At 34.6% G+C, this 22,712-nt stretch overlaps 1 long non-coding RNA gene and 1 pseudogene across 2 annotated transcripts in view; both read right to left on the bottom strand.

Moving 5' to 3' along the window:
* The window catches only part of LOC306652524, a 1,123,790-nt gene that overhangs the window by 1,076,774 nt on the left and 24,304 nt on the right, over window positions 1–22,712 (bottom strand). The window lies entirely within an intron of this gene.
* On the bottom strand, window positions 993–16,211 carry LOC306652534 (ADP/ATP translocase 2-like; annotated as a pseudogene). The gene is made up of 2 exons: window positions 16,143–16,211; window positions 993–1,833 (listed from the first exon to the last, which is right to left on the bottom strand). The product of its transcript is annotated as an ADP/ATP translocase 2-like (transcript).

Raw genomic sequence — 22,712 nt, 5'->3', positions numbered from 1 at the left:
CCTTGTACCAAAAAATATAATATATTGGTTTATTTGTAGTATTTAATATTAATACAGTATTCATATATAACACCTAAAACTAGTAAAAAAAAAACTGCCTTTGACCATCATTGCTAATATGATATCCAGACTACAGCATTTAAGGCTAAAGGAAGAGCTTCGATGTGACCTTTGATATTAATATACTATCTATACTACAGCATAGATATTATAAGAGCTTCTATCATAAGAGCTTCCCTTGGCCTTCAAAGTACAATGAGGCATAATACATCTTAAACTAATATATTATTTTTCCTGTAGCCATTAATACTAATATGTTATACATATCACACCAGGTAAAAATAATATTATAGCTGCACTGTGGGCTGCAATACTAATATCTAATCTACGTGATCTAAAATTAATTAAATAGAAACCTGTGACATTTCACACTAATACAATATCTATACAATAGTATCTAAAGCCACTACTGCACTGTGGCTTCTAATATAAATGATATTGTATTATAGCTTCTTTTATAATGTGTCCTGTGACACTAATTTGATATTCATATTATGGCATCTAAATATAATTTAATAATTTCCATCTGCTCTTTTTGTTTGTTTGTTTTTAGATACTTTCATTTGTCCAAATTTTTTATCCAAAGTGACTGAAAAAATATGATTTGGGGCTGGAGTTGTGGCTCAGTGGTAGAGCACTTGCCAAGCACATGTGCAGCCTTGGGTTCTATCCTCAGCAACTCATGAAAATAAAATGAAGATATTGTGTCCACCTAAAACTAAAAATATGTACATAAAATATCATTAAGTTAATCATCATCATCTTTATCATTATGGCTTTAAGAGAAAACTGGTCAGATGAATATTATTTCTTCCCATTTTCAACAAGTACATAGTTGCCATTGATAAACATTCAAGAGTGTTCAGAATGCCCAAGACATTTTATATAATACAACATGCCTGTTCACAGGGGTAAAAATTCCAGGAAATAACTTATGTAAACATCTTTATTTTGTCATAGGAGACAATTACAAAAGCAACACTGTGCCTCTGAGAATATTTGACTATGCACCCTTGAAGAAGCTTTGCCTCCTTCATCACAAGCAATCTTCCTCCAGCAGTGAAGTTTGTCTTCAGACATGATGTAAGTTTCTTTGCACTCCAATTGCATCATCATGCAGTGGCAAACAGTATCAAATGGATAGGAAGTCATACAGCAATGCCAGTAACAGACTGTGGTCATCCAGGTGATACAGATGTGAATATTCTTGGGATCTGGAAGCATTCCCTTTGCAATATCACAGATACCAAAGAAGGCAGCTCAGTTGATGATAGTGTCCGGCACAGACACATTAAAGCCTTGGTACAGACCCTCAATTCTATCAAATTTGTAGATGTTAACTAGCCAGTCACCCAGGCTTTTGAATTCTCTTTCAGCTCCAACTTTTCCTAGACAGGTTTGGGCAAAATCAACAGGATACACAAAACACAAGGATGTGGATCCTGCAGCACCACCTGATGCCAGGTTCCCTGCAAAGTATCACAATACTGGGTCCTCTTGTCCACACCACCCAGGAAAATCAGTTTGTGTTTATCTTTGAAGGAAATTTGAGAGCCTTGGTGGGGAAGTATCTGATAATGGTAGCCAGGGTACCATGCCAGAAGGACAGGACTCCCTGCTCCCTGGGATATGATCCACACAGTTCATAATGCCCTTGTGCTGCTTAGCTGCAGTGGATTTGCTTGCTTGATTATTTGCTTGGGCACTGTCATGGTCTTGGAGATGACTGTCCACTCCACTAGCAGGAAGTCCTTGGTGAAAGACACAGTGGATCTGTTATGTTGGAAGAAGAAGAGGTGGGTGACTCCCATTTGGTCTTAAATATTAACATAAGATCCATACTGTGGTCTATAACTAATAATAGTAGCTTCCCTGTGGCCTACAAAGTTAATGTGATTTCCATTTCATAGCCTCTAAAAGTATTATACTATCTCTACTATGCATTTATTTAATGTTATATTCATACTATAACATCTTAAAGTAATATCTGCCCTTAAAAACTAGTATAAATGCATATTCTAGCATCTTAAACTAATAAAATATGTTCTTTGTACCCTTTGCTACTAATGTAATATCTGTATTATATTAGTTTTAGATACTACACTAGTTTAGTTTTAAATACTATATTATTATTATAATATTATTATTACATTTATTTTAGATACTACACTATGGATAGTTACTGTGTGAACTTTAATATTAATGTGATATCCATAGTATAGATGAAAAACTACTGAAATAACTGCCCTGTGACCTTTAATACTATTATGATATCCAAATTATAGCATCTAAAAGTAATTTAATGGCTGCCAATTGGCCTTTGATTTTTAATTTTTATTTTTTAAAATTTGTTCTAATTGGTTATATATGACAGTAAAATGCTTTTTTGATACATTGTACACCAATGAAACATAGCTTCTCATTCCTCTGACTGTCCCTGCTGAGTCACACCAGTAGTATAATCATACATGTGTATAGGGTAATGTATATCAGGTGATAATGTATATAGGAAACTAATAACTGTCTCTACCCTCCTTCCCTTCCTCACATCCTACCCCTCCACTCACTCCTCTGAACAATCCAAAGTTCCTTCATTCTTCACTACCCCTCCCACTATGGTCTTTGATTTTAATATGATATCCTTGCTATGGTCTCTAAATCTGATAATGTAGTTTCCCTGTGTTTTTTAATACACATGTAATATCATAACACAGCATCAAAAATGTATATGACAGAAGCCTTGTGACTTTTAATATTATATGATATCCATATATAGCACTAAAACTAATATCATAACTTCCTGAAGCCTTTATTATTAATATGACATTTATTCTACACCATCCAAAACTGAAAAAGAGCTACCCTGTGGTCTTCAGTACATGCATACTATAGCATGCAAAACTGGTATGATGACTTCCTTGTTGCCTGAAAACTATTATGAAATCCATACCTTTGAGTTGATTTAAAAGATTTGATGATAAATATTTAATAACTTAAAAGTGTTTAGTTGCTTAAATTCCCTGCATCCTAAATTCTCATTCATCCTGAAAATTGTCTGATGCAAGATATTATGAAATTAAAACATTTAAAGTCAATTTTATAATTTGAATATTTTATATAGAATTTATTAAAAATAACTTTTAAAAGAAAAGAATGCTTACCATGAATTTGGTAAAAATATTAAACCATGTGGTATATAGCATCTTATTACTTAAAAGCAAGAAAATATATTTTGGACATATTTTAAGCAGTTAGAGATTGTGCTATATAGTCTTGTATAAAAGAAATCAAATGTAATCTCTATTCTATGTAAGTTTATATTTTTTAAAAATTAAACAAATCTCATTGTGGAACTGACATTTGACCTGTATCTTCAAGGGATAGCAAGCATTTATTAAAGAAAGAAGATCAAAGAAACAGCACATACACAGGTACACAGTTTCAAAACACTTTATGTAATGTTTTCCATAAAAAAAAAATAAAATTAGAAGCAAGTAATTCATTCTGGCTGCAGAATGTTATATGCAGGTTGTGGAGAGCTAGTGAATGAGTCCAAAGTGTCAGTTTGATGTAGAATCATGGATGGCATTAATCTATTTTGTGTTGCTGTATCAGAATACCTGAGTCTGTTTGGAGTCCTGTAAGCCTCTTGAACTTGATTTTCCATTTCATTCTTCAGATTTGGGAAATTTTCTGATATTATTTCATTGAATAGGTTGTTCATTCCTTTGGCTTGTTTCTCTAGACCTTCCTCAATCCCAATAATTCTTAAATTTGGCCTTTTCATGATATCCCATAGTTCTTGTAGATTCTGTTCATGATTTCTTACCATCTTCTCTGTTTGTTCAACTTTGTTTTCAAGGTTAAATATTTTGTCTTCAATGTCTGAGGTTCTGTCTTCCAGGTGTTCTATCCTATTGGATATGCTTTCTATGGAGTTCTTAATTTGGTTTATTGTTTCCTTCATGTCAAGGATTTCTGTTTGGTTTTTTTCAATATCTCTAAATCTTTATTGAAATGATCTTTTGCTTCCTGTATTTGCTCTTTTAACTGTCGATTGGTGTGCTCATTCAATGCTTGCATTTGCTCTTTCATCTCATCGTTTGCTTCTCTGATCATTTTAATTATGTACATTCTGAACTCCTTTTCTGTCATTTCTTCTGCCATGCTGTCATTGGGTTTTATTGATGTAACATCTAGATTTGTTTGCAGCATTTTCTTTCCTTGTTTTCTCATATTGTTCAGATATCAGTGGACCGCTGAGATATTGCAGATTTCCTCTGTTGATTTACAATGTCCCTGAAGATTTCTATATATATCCCCTCTTAGCCTTCAGTAGGCTGAAGTCTTGGAGGAAGTTGATAATGCGGTGCTCCACAAGGAAGCTGCCTCTCTAGGAGTGGTGGCCTTCAGGTGGGGTATATTCCCTGCTAGTGGGCAGAAGTGCCTCCACTTGTTGACCAATGGTCATCCAAAGGGGACCTAGGCTGTGGGCTGAGGCAAGGCCTGTTTGGGCCTGTGTCTCTGGTTTTACCGTCCTTGTGGGGAAACCTCACCAGGCAGGGAAGACTCACCCGGTGGGGAGGTCTCGCTGGTCAGTTTCCTCCTAGAGGTTCCCCTCAATTTACAGCTACTGCCTGGGCTGGGCTGCCTTCCTCTGCAAAGTTTCCAGGGGCCCGGCCCTACCTCCTGGGCCTGGGAGCCTCACCCTTCGCAGATGAATCTCCTTAGGCTGCCCCTCCTCAGAGAATTTGCCCATAGGCCTGGAACCTTCTCTCCGCCCTAAGCCTGTCTCTGTGTGGCTCTTCCACCCAGAAGCCTCCTAGATCCAGGGACCCTGTTCTGCACCTAATCGCCTGGCTGCGTGGCCCCTCCTCTGAGCAGCCACCTGTGGCCCCGAACAATCGCTCTGAGTCCCAGAGACCCGCCACAGGCCTCTTCCTCCAGACAGCCGCCCAGTATGCCGGTGCGGTCACTAGGAGTCCAAGAAACTCACTTCGTGCCTCCTCCTCCCACCAACCACCCGTAGCCCGGGACAATCAATCACTCCGAGTCGAAGTGACCCTCCCCGTTCCTCCTCCTTCTCCAGATAACCCCCCGGGTGTTCAGGAGCAGTCCCTCTGAGTGGCTCTGAATCCACGTGACCCGCTGCACAGGTCCTCTGGGCACCACCCGGAGCTCTGGTGCGGCCACTCAAGACCAAGCGTCCCACCACGCTTCTCCTCCAGGCAGCCCCCCTGTGTTCAGGAGCTGTCACTTTAAGACCAAACAACTCACCACTCGCCTTCTCCTCTGAGCCGCCGCCTGGAGCGCTAATGCAGTCACTGCGAGTCCAAAGGACCCGCCGCGCTCCTTCTCCTCCTACCTGAGTCTGGTTACTTGGTAAAGAGGTTTATGTTGGGTCAGGGTTTTGGAGGCTGAATATCCAAACTCATGCAGCAACATCTGGTGGGGGTGTCATGCTGCAGTTTAGCATGCCAGAAGGAGGGAACTTACATAAGAGGTGAGCAGTGTATCTGGAAGAGTCCAAGTAGTAAGGTGGCCCTACTTTTTAACACAAGTCTAGTCTTCTGAAAACTAGCCTAGCCCAAATGTGTTGGGCAGTATTCCTTTCTGAGGGTGGTTTTCAATGATCTCCTGCCAGACCTTATCTCTTAAGATTTGACCATCTGTCAAATATTGTCAAACTGGGGGCCAAGTTTCTAGCACATGAACATTTGGGGACACAGTCTCACCATATCCGAACCCTAGCAATCATGAAAATGTTGTGTGCTAGACCTAAGGTTGAATTTAACTCTGCAGTGAGAAGCAAAATGATAGAAAACAGACCTGAAAAGTTTGAGCAGTGAGGTGGCTGTTATAGTAAAAGAAATAATGGAACCTGGACCAGGTTAGTGTGAGGGTGTGGAGATGAGAGTGCAGGTGTACACTGATTACCCCAATCCCCAGCTCCTTCAGCTCTTCCTGCTTCCCCTTACCCTCTCCACCAGGCTCATAGCATATTAAGGACAGTGCATAGTTTTGGTAATCTTTTCTTTAAAATTGTGTTCATAATGTGTGTTTTAGTGACACTTAATGGCAACTTATTGTATATTAAGTCCACCATTAATTACCAACAGGATATGTATTACAAAGTAAAATTTATTATGATTTAAGTAGTGTTATTTTTTAGTGTATAATGTTGTCATCAGATCTGCTATATTCTCCATCGCCCACACCATTTCACAACCCAGATTCTCAGTCTGTGAACATCCCAGGCAGCTATTGGTCCACTCATCAGCCTGTGAACATTCTCAGCAGTCATTGGTCTGTTATTAGCCTGCAAACTAATTAAAAATAGCTCCCCCATGAATTTCTCTCTCTCTCCTCTGGGCTTTCATGCTCTCTCCTCCTGGCTTTCTCTCTCTCTCTCTTGCATGCACATTCTCTCTCTCTCTCTTTTTCTCTCATTTTCTCTCTCTTTCCCTGCAGGGTGACACTCTGCCTGTTTGCTTAATAAAATCTCTTGAATAATTTTTCACACCTAAAGTGGTTTCTGAGTACTTTCATATACCAAAGTTTTTAGTGTAAATTATTTTATTCTCAAATAATAGGTTGATTTCACAGTATGGTTTTATCAACTATAATCAACTTAAAGGATAAGATTACATACTTTAAAGATTTAAAAAGATTACATACCTTATTAACATATTGGTGTTTAAACTGTAGATTATGTGTTAAGTCTTTAGTTTTGTTTATCAGGATTTAAGAAAGAAATTAGAAATCTAATGAGAATAACTTGAAAAAGTATAAGTCTGTACCATGAGCAAGCACTGTAACCAGAAAAAAAGTGGCCTGGAGGAACTTCTAGGGGCCAAAGCAGAAGGAAGTCAATGTTCATTTCACTCTCAGTCTGAATTTTGTATTGGTACTCAGCAAATTTTTATTAGAAAACCTCCTTTATCTTAGTGTTCCAAGGGATTATGGTGAGAACTTTGGTCTGCCTATGTCTCTCTGTCTCTCTCTCTGGAGATCCCTTTTCTGTGTTTCTGGAGATCAAACCTAGGTTCTTGTTATCTCTTCTTGACAAAGTTCTTTCACTATTACCTTCAGCAAAATGTCAAACATGATGGATACTTATAAAAGCCCTTCTCATTTCCATTGGTCCCTGAAGAGTTTTGGAAAACATAGTCTCAAGTACAGAGACTTTTTTCATTGTTGACTCCCATGACTCTTCATGATACATCATTTTGGGGATGATCATAAAATTGGTGTCATGAGGAACTTTGCATTATATTTGTTTTTAAGCCTTAACTGCATTTTCAGCGTGATCAAAAATAGGTTAATATTTTGAATAGATGTACCCTGAATGGTGAAAAGGCAACACACTTGACCAATGCTAGCTTCATAAATCTATTTCAATCAGATTTCATGATCATTTTGTCCATATAATTTACTTTGGTAACTTCACTACTTCAAAGGACTGGATTGTGGTAATTTTTGATTTAACATTTTGTTTAAATGAATCACAGCATATTTGTTTTTCCATGCAGGCTTAAGTTCTATGAGCCTACATTTGTGGTTGGCACTCGCCTCCAGGTAGCATCTGACAGTCATCAGTATGATTGGATATTGTGGATCTGGAGTGCAGAGGGATGATGATCACATGAAGATACTACTGAAATTTGGAGGCATACTAGTTTTGCCTATAGAAGATAAGGTAACTTTCACTGCCCTTTATCTTAGTGTCACAGGAAAGAAGTGAGTTGAAGATTGGGCAGTGTTCTTAGTGAAAGTGAAAGATATATTTTAATTCTTAAAGAAATACTCTTCACAGGTCTATGTGTCTAGAAACAACTTGAAAGAGACTGTAAATTACTTAGGCAGAGCAGAGGTAGAAATAGTCCTACAGTGTTACTGAGGAGGTGGCCTTCTCCCTGTGCTCTTCACCACTGTGTGTGTGGTATTAAACAAGTTGCACCCTCCTCTGGTTTCCCCACCTGGAAAATGTTGAATTGAGTGTGATGACCTCTGTAAACTGTCCAGTGTCCACCCTTCATAAGTTCTTCAAAACAAATGAAGAGAAATCCTGTTCATGCTTGGATTGAGTTATTTAACTTTAATAGTGAATTTTAAAATGTTCATTCATTACTATTTAGACTCATTTGAAAATATTCTTCAACTATTTATGTGCATTGTTATATTTATCATTACTAGCCTTTGCTTGGAATTATTAAGTACAATAAATGTACGAAGTACAAATTTGTTCAGAAAAGAGGGTCCATATTTTTTTTTTTAATTTGGTACTGGGTTTTGAACCCAGTAGGCTTAACTACTGAGTCATATTGTCAGTCCTTTTTATTTTGAGACAGTGTCTTGCCAAATTGCTGAGGCTGGGCTTGAATTTGTGATCTTCCTGCCTTAACCTTCTGAGTGTGGGATTAAAACATGTGCTACCATGCTTGGCAAAAAAGGACATTTGTAAACCCAATTACATTTAATGTTTATAAAAATTCATTCCAAAGAAATATGATATTTTATATTCACATTAAACTAAATCTGAGCTACTTGAAACACTTTTTAGTTTCTAGAGTAGAGGTAGCTTATCTAAGATAACCAAGACTTAGATTGGTGGAGTCCCTTGACATCACAATATGTCATTTATACCATTACCACACACTGTACTTGAGCATATTGTTAGTTATCGTAAAGGCAGAATATAAAAAAAAAATTCAGTAAAAACATTCCTGGAAAAATACTACTTGAATGCTTACCAGATTTAAATCTTAATCTTCCAATTAAATCTTTTCCCCCTATATTTCTTTAATATTTTTCAATATTTAAAATGTTATTTCCTAATCAATTAAAAAATATTTGTGGTATAAAATCTTGTTAATACCAAATACAATAATGAGCTCCTGCTTATAATGAGTTGAAGGTACCTGTTCAACTTGAACAAACTACATACTGAACTATTTTTTCCCCAGAAATATGGATGGGTATTTGCTTAGTTGATAAAATTCCTAGTATCTTAGTGATTATATATTTTTGTGAAATACCAAGTCAGGGTTAGAAATAGATTCTAATTCAGTAGCATCATAGAAGATACTGCAGTCAATTTGTTGCTACTGCAAAAAAAATATTGTTTTATTAAATTACTTTAGCCAAATGAAGGAATCTATCATATTTATGTTTTGGGAGGTAACAGCATGTATAGGTACTAGTGGTGACACTAGGAGGTATTGGAACTCAACTCTAATATGCAGACTCACCTGTCCATATTTGGATATCCCATTTGGATTGTACCATCCATCATAAACAAAAATGATTTTAATTCCTTTTATATTATTTTATAATTCCTAAGTGGAAGTTATATAGTTTCATTTAACTATAAGTTAAATATAGTCCTCACTGGCAGCTGTTCTTTTAAAACAAAAATTTGACTCTAATCACATCACCAGAATTAAGCAAATAATGTTTTTTTGTTGCCTTGTCTTGAGTTATCAAAGGTCTGTTCCACTGCAAGTAAAAGACAATATTTTGACAGCTATTAATTGTATTTCAAGTTCAGCCTTCAAGATAGGCAGTTTCAGAGAATAAACTGTTTTCAAGTTCTGCCAATATAGTGGCTTGCCAGTCTGAAATGGAATGAAGAGTGTGTTCATTGAGGGTCTAGGTTGTGGCTCAGTGTAGAGCACTTGCCTGACATGTGAGGCACTGATTTAGATTCTCAGCACCACACATCAATAAATGAATAAATTAATTAAAGGTCTACAAACAAAATGGGTATGTTCTTTGACTATTTCATAGTTTTAAAAATTTGAGGCAGAGTTTTATAAAATACTTTGTATTTTAATAAAATTAGTCAAGAAATAGCATTTCATATAGGTGAATCCAAATTATCACCAGTTTATTGAGAAAAACCTACCTAACAACTTTATTATACATTTTTGCTCTGAAGTCATCCCACTGAAGCTGATACTGATGGTGCCTGTCTTATATTAGATGAGGTCTACTATCAATCCCATTTAAAGATAAAGTGATCTTTTGTACAATTAATTTTCTTGCTCTTAATATTGAGTTTTGAGGTGTTAATACTTGAAACTTAGCAATGGTTTTCCTGATATATTTTTGGAAATTTGTTCAGATAAAAAAACATTTTAAGAGAATTATGTTGATATTTTTAAACATATATAAATGCCAGTGTTCCATTGAGTAGTGTAGTGGGTTGGACATTGGGCTGGAAAATACATATGACAGTACAACTATCTTAGGAATAAATTTCTCAATGCAGAAGAAATAGGAAATTTGGTCAAGGATTTTTTGTTAGGTTTACATTAGTGTGAAATTTAAATCATACTTACATAAATTTTAACATTCATGCTCAAGTTATTTTTTGTAGAATCATGGAATTTCCCTCATGCCTTTAATTTGAAATAAGTAAAGCACATTGCTTGCAGTTTTTTTTTTTTATTTTTTTTATTGGACCCTTTATATTTTACTACCATACATTTCTAGGAAAACTTTCACATTATTTCTATTCTGGGCTCCAATTTCACACTAAAATAATGTTAGAAATTATGGAAACATAGAAATTTAGAATATGTATATTAATTCATGGATTAGGGGCTGCAGTTGTAGCTCAATGGTACAGAACTTTCCTAGTCTGTATGAGGCACTGGGTTCAATCTTCACCATCACATATAGCTAAGTAAATAAATAAAGGTATAAAAATATAATAAAATTATGATATATTTGCATTCAGAAAGGATTTCACCATGGTTTCTGGCTCTTTACATGAAGAGTTTATTGAAAATTCTTCATTTAATTGAAGGTAGAAGTCTTGTGCAAAATAATAACCATATCTAGATGCAGAGACTCTCAAAAACCATATGATGATGTTAGTTTCATAATTTTTTGCATCATAGTGTCTAAAAGTATCCAAGCCCTTATGTCACATTCTGAAATCCCAAATTTTAAGTTATTTGCTTAGTTATATAACTATTCACTTATAGTATTCAATTTTTAATGAGATTTTCAATGTTAATGAATACATTTGCTTATTTTCTGAAGCAACTACAATAAGGTTTCAAATGTAAGAAATTTCTTAATTTTTTGAACATGAGTGAATTTGTAGAAAAACTATATAATGAAGTGTTCTAAATAACATGCATGAAATGACTATCAGTTAATTCTACTGAATTCTAAAAATTGTGCTTTAAGATTGTGTTCACTTTTGATGTCTGGGATATACATACAAGCGAGTTAGCTTGATTTGGTGCCATAAAAAGAAGCAAACAAGTTAGAGAAATGTCATAAGTATTAAAGTAGGAACCAGAATATCCTCTAAGCATCCTTTAATCATGAAGCATATATTGGGACTTAAGATAAACATTTGCTTATTTTTTTAAAAAGATTTACTCCCAGACTCAGTAAAACATCTCTCCAATGTCTATTCTTTGAGCCACCTCTGTCACCATTTTTTTGTTATTTAGTAAATCTTTTCTTTTAGTGACTGTGCGGTTTCCATTTACTGCCCCCACAAGATTGTGGCATTCTTCTTTCTTTCTTGGAAGGATCAACACTTATATTTACATTTATTGTTAAATATTTGACACATAGGATGGGCAGAGCTTATACTCTTTGTGATTCCAACTGCTTCATTTTAAGGTTCTCTTAAAGCTCAGGTCTCATGTTTTCACTTCATGAGATAATTTGTTCCAATATAAGTCACAAAATCTCATTCAAAATATCACATTTAAATTTCTATTTTTTTAAAAAGCACTCTAAACTACAGATGGCTGTAATTTTTTCTAGGTAATTTGAATTAATAAAATAGTCTTATGAATGCCAGTATTTATGCAATTATCTTAGAGGTAAGGGGAGTAACATTTCAGATCTCTCTCTTATCTCTAATCATTCTTACCCACATGAGATGACATAGGTTAGTAAGTTGAATTGAAGTTTGATTTTTATATTGGAATGGCTCAGAAATGTGTTCTGTTTCTCTTGTATTCTGCAGTAAATGAAACTATTATGATAATTTTTCATTTACACCTAAATATTTTTTCCTTCTTAGAATGTCCCCAAATAAGAATGAGATTCACATCAGGCTTCTAATGAATTGAGGAAAGAGGGTAAATTATTTAAAAAATACCTATTGCTGAGCTGCTCATTGATTTGAAATTATGGACCTTTTTATTTTCTACTTTGTTTTTATTATTACAGAACAAACACTGACACTAGGGAACCAGAAATTAGAGCATTACCTGACAACAGTAATGTTGATTGTTTAAAAAAAAAAAAAAAAAAAAAAAAGTGGTTGAAACCACTCTTGTAGAATGTTGCATCATAAAGAACAATCCACATTTTCTCTTCACATTAGTTGGCCCAAAGGTAAAATTTAAAAAAAAAAAAAAACATTTTCTCAAATGTTTTTACATATCATCTCTCATATGCACATAATTATGCCAAACAACCTAGATATAAGTTTAAGTCCTTGGGTTCCTAATAACAAGGAGAGCAATGGTTGTGGTTTATGTATAGAATCAACATTTGTAAAATATGGTGGGAGTAGTCAATTCTGTGGTAAGTCATCATATAACAAAAGAATCAGAATGCAAGCCAAAAATACAGCTTGATTAATATAAATAGGAAGAATTTATTTATGAAGGGAAAGTTATACTTGGTCTGTGGAATGTTATGGTAAGTTCCTCCTCTGTCTATATCCTCAGGGCTTTGTAATGAAGTGCCATTGAATATTTTCAAGCACTTTTCCTGCATTTACTAAATTAACTTATGATTTTACCCTTGATTCTTTGTCTGTTGTATTAGATTTTTAGTTTTCATATATTAACCATTCTTGCATCCCTTGAATAAAACCAGCTGGACCATGGGGTATGGTTTGTGTGTGAGTGTGTGTGTGTGTGTGTGTGTGTGTGTGTGTGACCCCAGAGACTTAACCAAGGTGTACTCTACAACTGGCTCCAGCTCCTTTTGTTGTTCATTTTGAACCCAGATCTCTAAATTGTCCTGGTTGACTGAAACTACAAATGACTTGACACAACCTCCTGAATTTCTGGGAATGCAAAAATACACCACTTTGTATGGCAGTGTTTGTAGTTTTTAATGTGATTTTGAATAGATTTTGCAATATTTTATGAAGATTTTTATACTATAGCTTGCCTTCAAGGATATTGGCCTGTAGTTTTCTTTCCTTGTTGTGTTCTTATTTTCCTTTTCAATCAAGGTAATACTGACTTAGTAGAATTACTTTGGATGTGTCTTTCCTTTTCTCTTACATATAATGGTGGGGCACTGGTGTCAGTTCTTCTTTGATTATCTGATAAAATTCAGTCCTGTGTTCACCTCTGGTCCTGGAGGCTTTTTATTACTGCTTCAGTATAATTACTTGTTATTTAGTTGGAATTTTGCATTCCTTTGATTTATATTTTGAGCTGCTTAGATTCATATCTACTACTTCATACATATATTATAGGCTTTCCATTTTTTACCATGTCAGTCTTCATAATGTTTTCTAGATATTCCTGTTTATTGAACAATAAGTTTTTCCAGATAATTCCTAGTAGTGTTCTCAGTTTCAGTGATGTCTGTTTTAATATTTCTCTTTTGCTTTTTACATTTATTTATTTGTTTCTTCTTTCTCTTTCCTTTCATTACCTTGGTTAGGGGTTTATCAATTTTGATTTCCTTTTCAAATATGAACTCTGTTCCCTTATTACTTTGTATTTTTTTATTTTCTATCTTATAGTTTAAACTCTGATAAGTAGTATTTCTTTTATTCTACTTATTCAAATTGATTTATTGTTATTTTTCTAACACCTTGGGTTGCAACATTAGGTTTTTTTATTTGAAATCTCTCAGATTTTAAATGTACGCAGTCATTTATATGAAGTTTTCTCTTACAAGTTTTTTTGCTAGATCAGGGGACAGGGATGGAAAGGGAAAAGAAAGGGACTACCATGCATATTTATGTATATATCATAAAGAATCTCTCTATTATGTAGAATTATGCTTCAATAAAGGAAAATAAAACACTGGAAAAAAATCCCATAGATTCTGGGATGCTGTATCTCTATTCTCATTTTGTTCTGAGGTTTTTAAAAATTTACCCCAACATCATCAGTGATCCATTGAACATGCAAATGTATTGTTCATTCTCCAAGTGTTCATACAGTATTTGTATATTTTTATTGTGGTTTAATTCTTTTCCTTAGTTCATTATTGTTGTATGTAAGACCAGGGTTAATTTTGACATAATTATAAAGCATGGAATAAAACTTTCTCCGATTAAGTGTCCAATACTTTCCCATTCCCTTTCATCCTCCCTCCTGATATTACCTTCCTTTAGTCCACAGATCATTCTTCTGTTTGTTCATAGTTGTCTTAATTTGTGCTTTATGGATATACATAAAGGTCAAAGTCACAGTGATATTTTCACATGTGCATACAGGAAAGTTTGTTCAGATTCATTCCACCATTGCTCTCTTTGCTTTCCCTCCTCTCTCCAACCTTAATTCATTTTCTCTACTCATCTGTTCTCACTTTTATTTTTCATAAATTATCCACTTTTCCCCTTTATTTTCGTCTAGCTTCTTCAAATTACAGAAACTATTCTTCAAATGATGGAAACCGTTTACTTTCTAGTTCTCTTGTCTATTTTACTTAGCATATATATTTTTCTGTTTCATTCACTTACCAGCAAATGCCATGATTTCATTCTCATTTATGACTTAGTACAAATTTATTACAGGGGCTGTGATAGTAGCTTGGTTATACAGCACTTGGCTGGCACATGTGAGGACCTGGGTTTGATCCTCAGCACCACATTAAAATAAATAAAGATAATGTGTTCATACAATTAAAAATATTTTTAAAAAATCATTTATACACACACACACACACACACATATATTCCTTTATATACATATATGTATACCTGTGTGTGTGTGTGTATATATATATATAGTTTGTTTATTAATCTGCTTATTGGTACCTAGACTGATTACATTGCCTGGCTATGTTGAATTGTGCTGCTACATATACTATGTTTTTACCAATATATACTATTTTTATTTTAGATCTTTTCAATATGTATCAGTATCTGAGATAGGTGGATCATACAGTGGTCCTATTATTATTGTTTTGAAGTTTCTCTATAATGCTTTCTAGGGTGATATTGCCAATTTGTAGTTCCATCAACAACAGATGAGTGAACCTTTTCCTTGCATCCCTGTTAACATTCATTAATAGTTGACATTCTAACTGGAGTAAAGTTTCAATGTACTTTTGATTTATATTTTCCTTACTGTTAGACATGTTGAACACTTTTTTCATAGACTTATTGTCATTTGCTTTTCTTTTTAAAAGAAGTATCTCTGTAGTTCTTTTGTTCATTTATTTCTTGGGTCATTTGTTATTTGGAGATAAGTGTTGTGAGAGTTTAAATATTCTGGGTGTTAATCCCATATTTGAGAATAAGGTGGAAAAATCTTCCCCCATTCTGTAGACTTACATTCTGTGTTATTAATTGTTTCCATTGGTGTGTAGAATCTTTTCAATTTGATGCCATCCCAACTCCTGATTCTTGGTTTTATTTATGTACCTCATTATTGATATTAATTTTTGCAGGGCAGTTCTCTGAGTCTTCCTCAGAAATGCATGGTCATTTATCTGGTGATGCATATAAAAGAGAAAAACATGGCTTAAAGCACACTCAAAACAATGGTTATAATATAACCCTCTGAATGAACATAAACAAGTTTCACTACTGGAGGTGGTTTAACAACTCCATTTCAAAGTCACTTCCAGAGCAGCTTTGTCATATTATATACACAGGCCTTTATAATCAGGCAGTAAATCTTTCTGAAGGTGGTGGTCATTTTCCTACAGTTTCTCTCTTTGGTAGACCAAACAACTTCTTGAGGGTGCTTATCCTTCCACCCATCCAGCCTCAGGGCTTCACTCACTTTCCAGAATGGTTGTTTGTTTGCCTTCTCAGGACAATATGTCTCCTGGAGCTTGCACAGAGCAATCTAGAGGCCCCTAGCCTATACTGATTGGCCAAATTTTATAGCATTTACCTGCCTTCTTTGGCCCTCAAAGCCCAGGCTGGCCTCCATGTATTTGGTCAGTGCGATTCTTCTCACCATGCCATGACCTGCCATCCAAAGGTGCCATTTATCAGCACCAACTCTGGTGAGGATGGACAGGACTGGGCCAGGAGACTTGGCAGCACAGAAGTCCAGGGTCTGGGGTCCAACTTGTCAATGCTGCCATAAGATCATCAACACAGGGGGAGAGACTTGCCAGTCCTTCATGTTTCACACCCTGGGCAAACAAGGGGCAGGCCCAGTGGGAGCTCCAGCAACCCACACAGCAAAGACCAAAGTCTTTCTCTATGACTCTCAGGTCATCTGCTGGCTTAGGACTGGAGGGCACCAGAGGGCCATACTCTCTGCTGGAACTGACTTGGTAGTTGCATCTTTTACATTTAATCCTGTTAGTCAAGCTTTTTGTTTTGATCTGTGTTTTGTAATAATATATTCATAATCAAACTAGTTTTGAAAGTGAACTCACTATTCTAACTTTGTAAGTTGTTTTCTGTATTTCTTAATTGTTTTTCTTACTTTGCTTAATGTTTTAACTTGTGGTTCATTGCTTTGCATAATGGCAATCTTTGATTCCTCTCCCACTTCTTTATATATTCTATAGGTACTTAAAATCCTCTTTGCTCAGCCTCTCCCATGTTGCTAGACAGTTTTGCACACCATGCATGCCTTTTTTAGAAATTTTTCTTAAGGAATTCTTCACATAAATAATTTCTGCTTCTTTATATTAACAATTTTAGCTCTTCAAACTTCCTTCAAATGGTTTTTTAGTGTTCTTTGGGTAATTCATAACTCCCTATGCTAATGTTCAGTTTAATATTTTATTGTATTACTTTGATTAAGCCATGCTTTTCTTTATCTTTATATGCTGTAGTATTTTAAATTGACTTTTCCACTAAAAATCCAGTCAACAGTACATTATATAGTTATTCTGGAAAACAGTATGGAAGTTTTTAAATAAATAAAAAAATTGGCATGAACACTGCTACATGCTTGTAATCCCAGCTAATTGGGGGCCATTAAAAAGGATTTCAAGTTGGAGGCAAGTCACAGAAATTTTGAAACACCATGTCTCAAACAATTTTCAAAGGACTTGTGTTGCAGTTCAGTGGTATAGCACCTTTGGGCTTAATCCCAAGCACCACACAGAAAAATGACCTTGTGATCCAGAAATGCCAGTATTAAATATGTATTCATAAGAGAGTAATAAGCATGTGAAAGAGAGCAATTCAATGTTTTGCTCAATGTAAACATTGTTCTCAGTATTCAAGATATGGACTCAACTGTGTGCTCATCAGTAGTCAAATGAGTAAAAGTGTGATATTTAGACACTTAATATTTAACTAAGAAAAGTAATATGTCATTTAAATTGACATAGTTTGAATATACAGGACTGCATTAAGTGAAATAAGGCAGACACAGAAAATCAGTTGTAGGAATATTTGACTCACATGTGGAAGTCATATTCAGTGAGTAAAATTGTGGTCACCAGGTACTGTGTTTTGTTGACTGTTGGCATTTTGTTAGTCAGAGCCTACAAATTTTTATTTTAATAGGTACAAGAAGGTCAAGAGTTTTGTTGTACCACATGATGAGTATAGTGAAGTATGTTACTGATAAATATTAAAAGACTGAATGCAATACTTCATAAGCACAAACTGATAATTGTATGAAATATGCATGTGTTAATTCACTTCATTTAGTCATTTCATCATATATATATATCATGATAAATTTAGTAAATGCACAAAGTTCAATGAAACAAATCAGCAAATAATACACACAAAAAAAATTAGTCTTGATTGCCATGTGTTGGCTTCATCCAAGTAATATGGACATAGGCTGTGCAATGTTTTTATTGCCTCTCAAACTTGTTTTCATGGAGAATCTTCCAGATATAAGTGCATTTTTTTAAATTAAAAATTTTGTGTGTGTATCTTCTTAAGAATCCATAGGCTCTTTAACTTTGTTGATTATCTGTGACATTATCATCTAAAATGTATGTGCTATTTTCAGGTCCCTGTGTCATGATAGACAGAAAGCAGATTTCAGATGCTCTGCAAGAGAACCACAAATGTTTGTGTATGTTTCATAGTTCTCTTATTTGACTGAGAGTGAATGTAGCTGGTAGAGTTTTCCTTTTGCACAATGCAATGTTAGAGAGGAGGAAAGTCTGTGGTAGATAAAAGTAACATATTTCCTTCCCTCTACTATATTACTCTCTTTAGTAAGATACTCATCTTGGATACTGTGATCTCTATAATAGTTTGGGTAATTTTTATAATATTAATTTGTCTGTACATTTTTATTTAACTTATATATTTCTGGAGTAATAATGACCTTGGATTTACTAAACTGCTAGTCTGATGATGTACAGACACTGCTATGATTTCATATTTTATGTATGCAATGTGGACAAAACAAATTCATCCCAGTCTAGTAAGTAAAATAATTTTTATTTTGAATTATTTCAGCAACGACTTCTCATCATACCCAAGCATTTTCACCAGAGCAGGGCACAAAAAACATATTTCAAAAAGTGATAAATGGAAAATACAGAAATTGTGACTTTGACTACTTAAAACAAAGAAAAATATTGAAAATGGCAACTGAGAATGAACATCAGAAATCATGTTATCAAAAGTCAGACCTTACTCACCACCACAGAATTTGTACTGGGGAGAAGTCCTATAAATGTAAAGAATGTGACAAAGTTTTTAATGATAAATCACACCTTATTGACCACCAGAGAATTCGTACTGTAGGAGAGAATTCATATTGTAGGAGAGAAGCCCTACAAATTTAAATATGATAAAGCTTTTTACTGAAGATCAATTCTTACTCAACAGCAGATAATTCATACTTGTGAGAAGTTCTTCAAATGTGGAGAATGTGACAAAACTTTTAATCAAAAATCAAACCTTATTCACCACAGCAAAATTCACACTGGAGAGAAGCCCTACAAATGTAAACAATGTGATAAAACTTTTAATAGAGGAGCACTCCTTATCCTCCACAGCAGAATTCATACTGGAGAGAAGCCCTACAAATGTGAAGAATGTAGCAAAACTTTTAATGCAAAATCACACCTTATTGACCACCATAGAATTCATACTGGGGAGAAGCCCTACAAATGTAAAGAATGTGGCAAAGCTTTTAATCGAAAAACTAGTCTTACCTTCCACAGTAGAATTCATATTGGAGAGAAGCCATATAAATGTGGAGAATGTGACAAAGCTTTTAATCAAAAATCATACCTTATTAGACATCAGAGAATTCATACTGGAGAGAAGCTCTACAAATGAGAACATTGTACCATTCCTGTAAGTATGAGTAAAAATTTATTCCAAGCCAGAAAAATCATAGCAAAGAGAATTATCCAAATGAAAAAACTGTGTCAGTGTGACAATATCTCCAACAATTGATCATCCCTTACTCAGCACCTGGAAATACAACCTGGTTAGAGGGAGTACAAGTGGAAAAAGTTGTTCAAAGATCTTAGCCATTGCTCAAACATTATTGAACATTAGAGAACTCATAGTGTTCATAAATCCCAAAATGTTAAAGTTTTCAAGATTTTATTTAAGTGGGAGGAAGCTACTAGTCCTCAAAGACAGGGAGAAATAGTGATCAGCAACTAAACCCCACCTTCATTTCACCTCTTTTTCGTTTGTTTACATTCTAGATACTTGTCTAGGATAGATATGTTCTTACATCTATGAGTGTCCCTCCAATGGAGCTCTCTCATTGTGTATATGGTGGTACCTCTGTGTGGATTTTCCATATTTAGTCACTGCAGGGACCCTGATGATACTGCCTCCTCACTGCTTATACTCACAGTTATGTACCCCTTGGTAGTTATCTTTGTGGCAACATGTCATTTCACGGTCCAGTCATAAAATTTAATATTATTAACCCTAATAAGTAATAAAGTTTTGATACAAGCTTAAACATGGTTGATTCTTGAAAATATTAAACTGAGCAAAAGACATCAGAGACCAAAGGACAAACACTATCTGTCCAAATTAAATGAGATATTGGAAATGGCAAATGTATGTATAGAGAATATAGAATATTGGTTATCAAAAATTGGGCATTATTAAAACAGTTTGATAACTGTTGGTTATCAAAAAGAGAAAGATTGGAAGTCAGTGTTTAGAAACTGAACCCTGCATAGTTTTAGTTTGGGGTAATAAAGTTCTGGAGATGGATAGTGATAATGGTTTGCAAAACAATGTAAATTTAATTAATGTCATTGATTTATACAATAAAATTATTACATGGAAAATTGATCTTATGTATATTATACCATTTTTAAATTAGGTAAAAGAAAATTATTCTTTAGGTATCAACACCTAGTTGATAAAACTGAATAAAAGTGAAGAGAGGATTACAAGAAAAGAAATACACTGATACATGCTACAACATGGAAAAATGCTTTTAATCATAGAAGTAATAGGAGATAACATGAAATACTTACCAAATTCCCTATATAGTGTACATATTTTCATTTTTAATTCATTTAACCTTTACATCAAGTTGTATAACATGGGTTTTTATCAATTTCACCATTTTTTAAATGAGATAATGTGAGTGTAGGAAAAAATGAGCAACTTGATGAATCACCCAGCTAATAAATGGGAAAATAGAGTTTCTGAATTCATATGCTTTGGCTCTTGAACTTCTGAAGTTCTGAGAGGTAAGTGTCAGGTGTTCAAATTTGAGCTGATGTCACAAGCTGAGACTTCCAGGCAAGAGCAGAATTTCTCATCATGAAATGACTCTTGAATTCTGTAGTTAAGATAAGAAAAGAGAATAATCAAGATGAGGAGAAACTAAGAGAACTCCTGGAGGTGGGTAAGCCAAAAATTAGGACTTCAAAAACAGGAAAATCTAGAATGAATATTTAAAAATAGCTTCATTGAAGAACAATTTACAAAAAAATAAACTATACATATGTAAAGTGTACATACCTTGAAATAATCCTGCACCTCCTGCCCACATAGCAACCATTCATCTTCTATTCGTCACTATGCATTCACTTACTTTTTATAATTTTATATATACAAAATCATGTAGTATGTATTACTCTGATGATTTTTAGCCAGTATCATATTAATTTGCTTTAGAAAGCATCAATTTCTTATTCCTTTTTATTGTGGTGTATTTTCTTTTTTAAAAATTCATTTTTATTTTTAAAAAATGGGATACATCTTGTTTCTCTGTTTGTATCTGAAGTAAAAGCATACAATTTGTGTAATCATAAATTTACCTAGGGTAATAGTTTTTGATTCATTCTGTTATTTTTTTCTTCCCCACCACTCCTCCCACCCCTCTTGTCCCACTATACAGTCCCTCCTTCCTCCATTCTTGCCCCCTCCCTCCCCATATATGTGTCATTGTCTGTTTATCAGTGAGATAATTTGTCCTTTGGGTTTTTGAGATTGGCTTATCTCACTTAGCATTATATTCTCCAATTTTATACATTTGCCTATGAGTGCCATACTTTTATTATTCTTTATGGCAGAGTAATATTCCATTATATGTGTGTGTGTGTGTGTGTATATATATATATACATATATATATATACATATATATATATATACATATATATATATATACATATATATATATATACATATATATATATCAGAGTTTCTTTATCCATTCATCAATTGAAGGGCATCTATGTTGGCTCCACAATCTGGATATTGTGAATTGAGCAGCTATGAACATTGTTGTGGCTGTGTCTCTCTAGTAGGCTGATTTAAAATCTTGGGTGTAGGCCAATAAGTGGTATAGCTGGGTCAAATGGTGGTTCCATTCCAAGATTTCTGAGGAATCTTCACACTGCTTTCCAGATTGGCTGCACTAACTTCCAGCCCCACAAGCAATGTATGAGTGTACCTTTCTCCCCACATCCTCGCCATCACCTATTGTTGTTAGGATTCTTGATGGTCACTATTCTAATTGGGGTGAGATGGAACCTTACGGTAGTTTTGATTTGCATTTCTCTTATTACTAAAGATGGTGAACATTTTTTCATATGTCTGTTGATTGCTTGTAGATCCTCTGTGAATTGTGTGTTCATTTCTTTGGCCTATTTGTTGATTGGGTTATTTGTATTCATGTAGAGTTTTTTGAATTCTTTATATAATATGGAAATTAGTGCTCTATCTGAAGTATGAGTGGCAAAGTTTTTCTCCCACTCTGTAGGTTCTCCCTTTGCTTTCCTGATAGTTCCATTTGCTGAGAGAAAGCTTTTTAGTTTGAATCTATCCCAGTTATTCATTCTTGATTTTATTTCTTGTGTTATGGGGGTTCTGCCAAGGAAGTCTCATCCTAAGCCAACATTTGGACCTAAGCCAAGATTTTGACCTACTATTTCTTCTATAAGATGCAGGGTCTCTGGTCTGATTTCAAGGTCCTTGATCCATTGTGAGTTGATTTTTGTGCAGGGTGAGAGATAGGCGTTTAATTACATTCAGTTGCATATGGATTTCCAGTTTTCCCAGCACCATTTGTTGAAGAGGCTATCATTT

The sequence above is a fragment of the Sciurus vulgaris genome (assembly GCF_902686455.1).
Source record: "Sciurus vulgaris genome assembly, contig: HiC_scaffold_261_arrow_ctg1, whole genome shotgun sequence".
Classification (NCBI taxonomy): Eukaryota; Metazoa; Chordata; class Mammalia; order Rodentia; family Sciuridae; genus Sciurus; species Sciurus vulgaris.
This window is presented reverse-complemented; position numbering and strand designations above follow the sequence as displayed.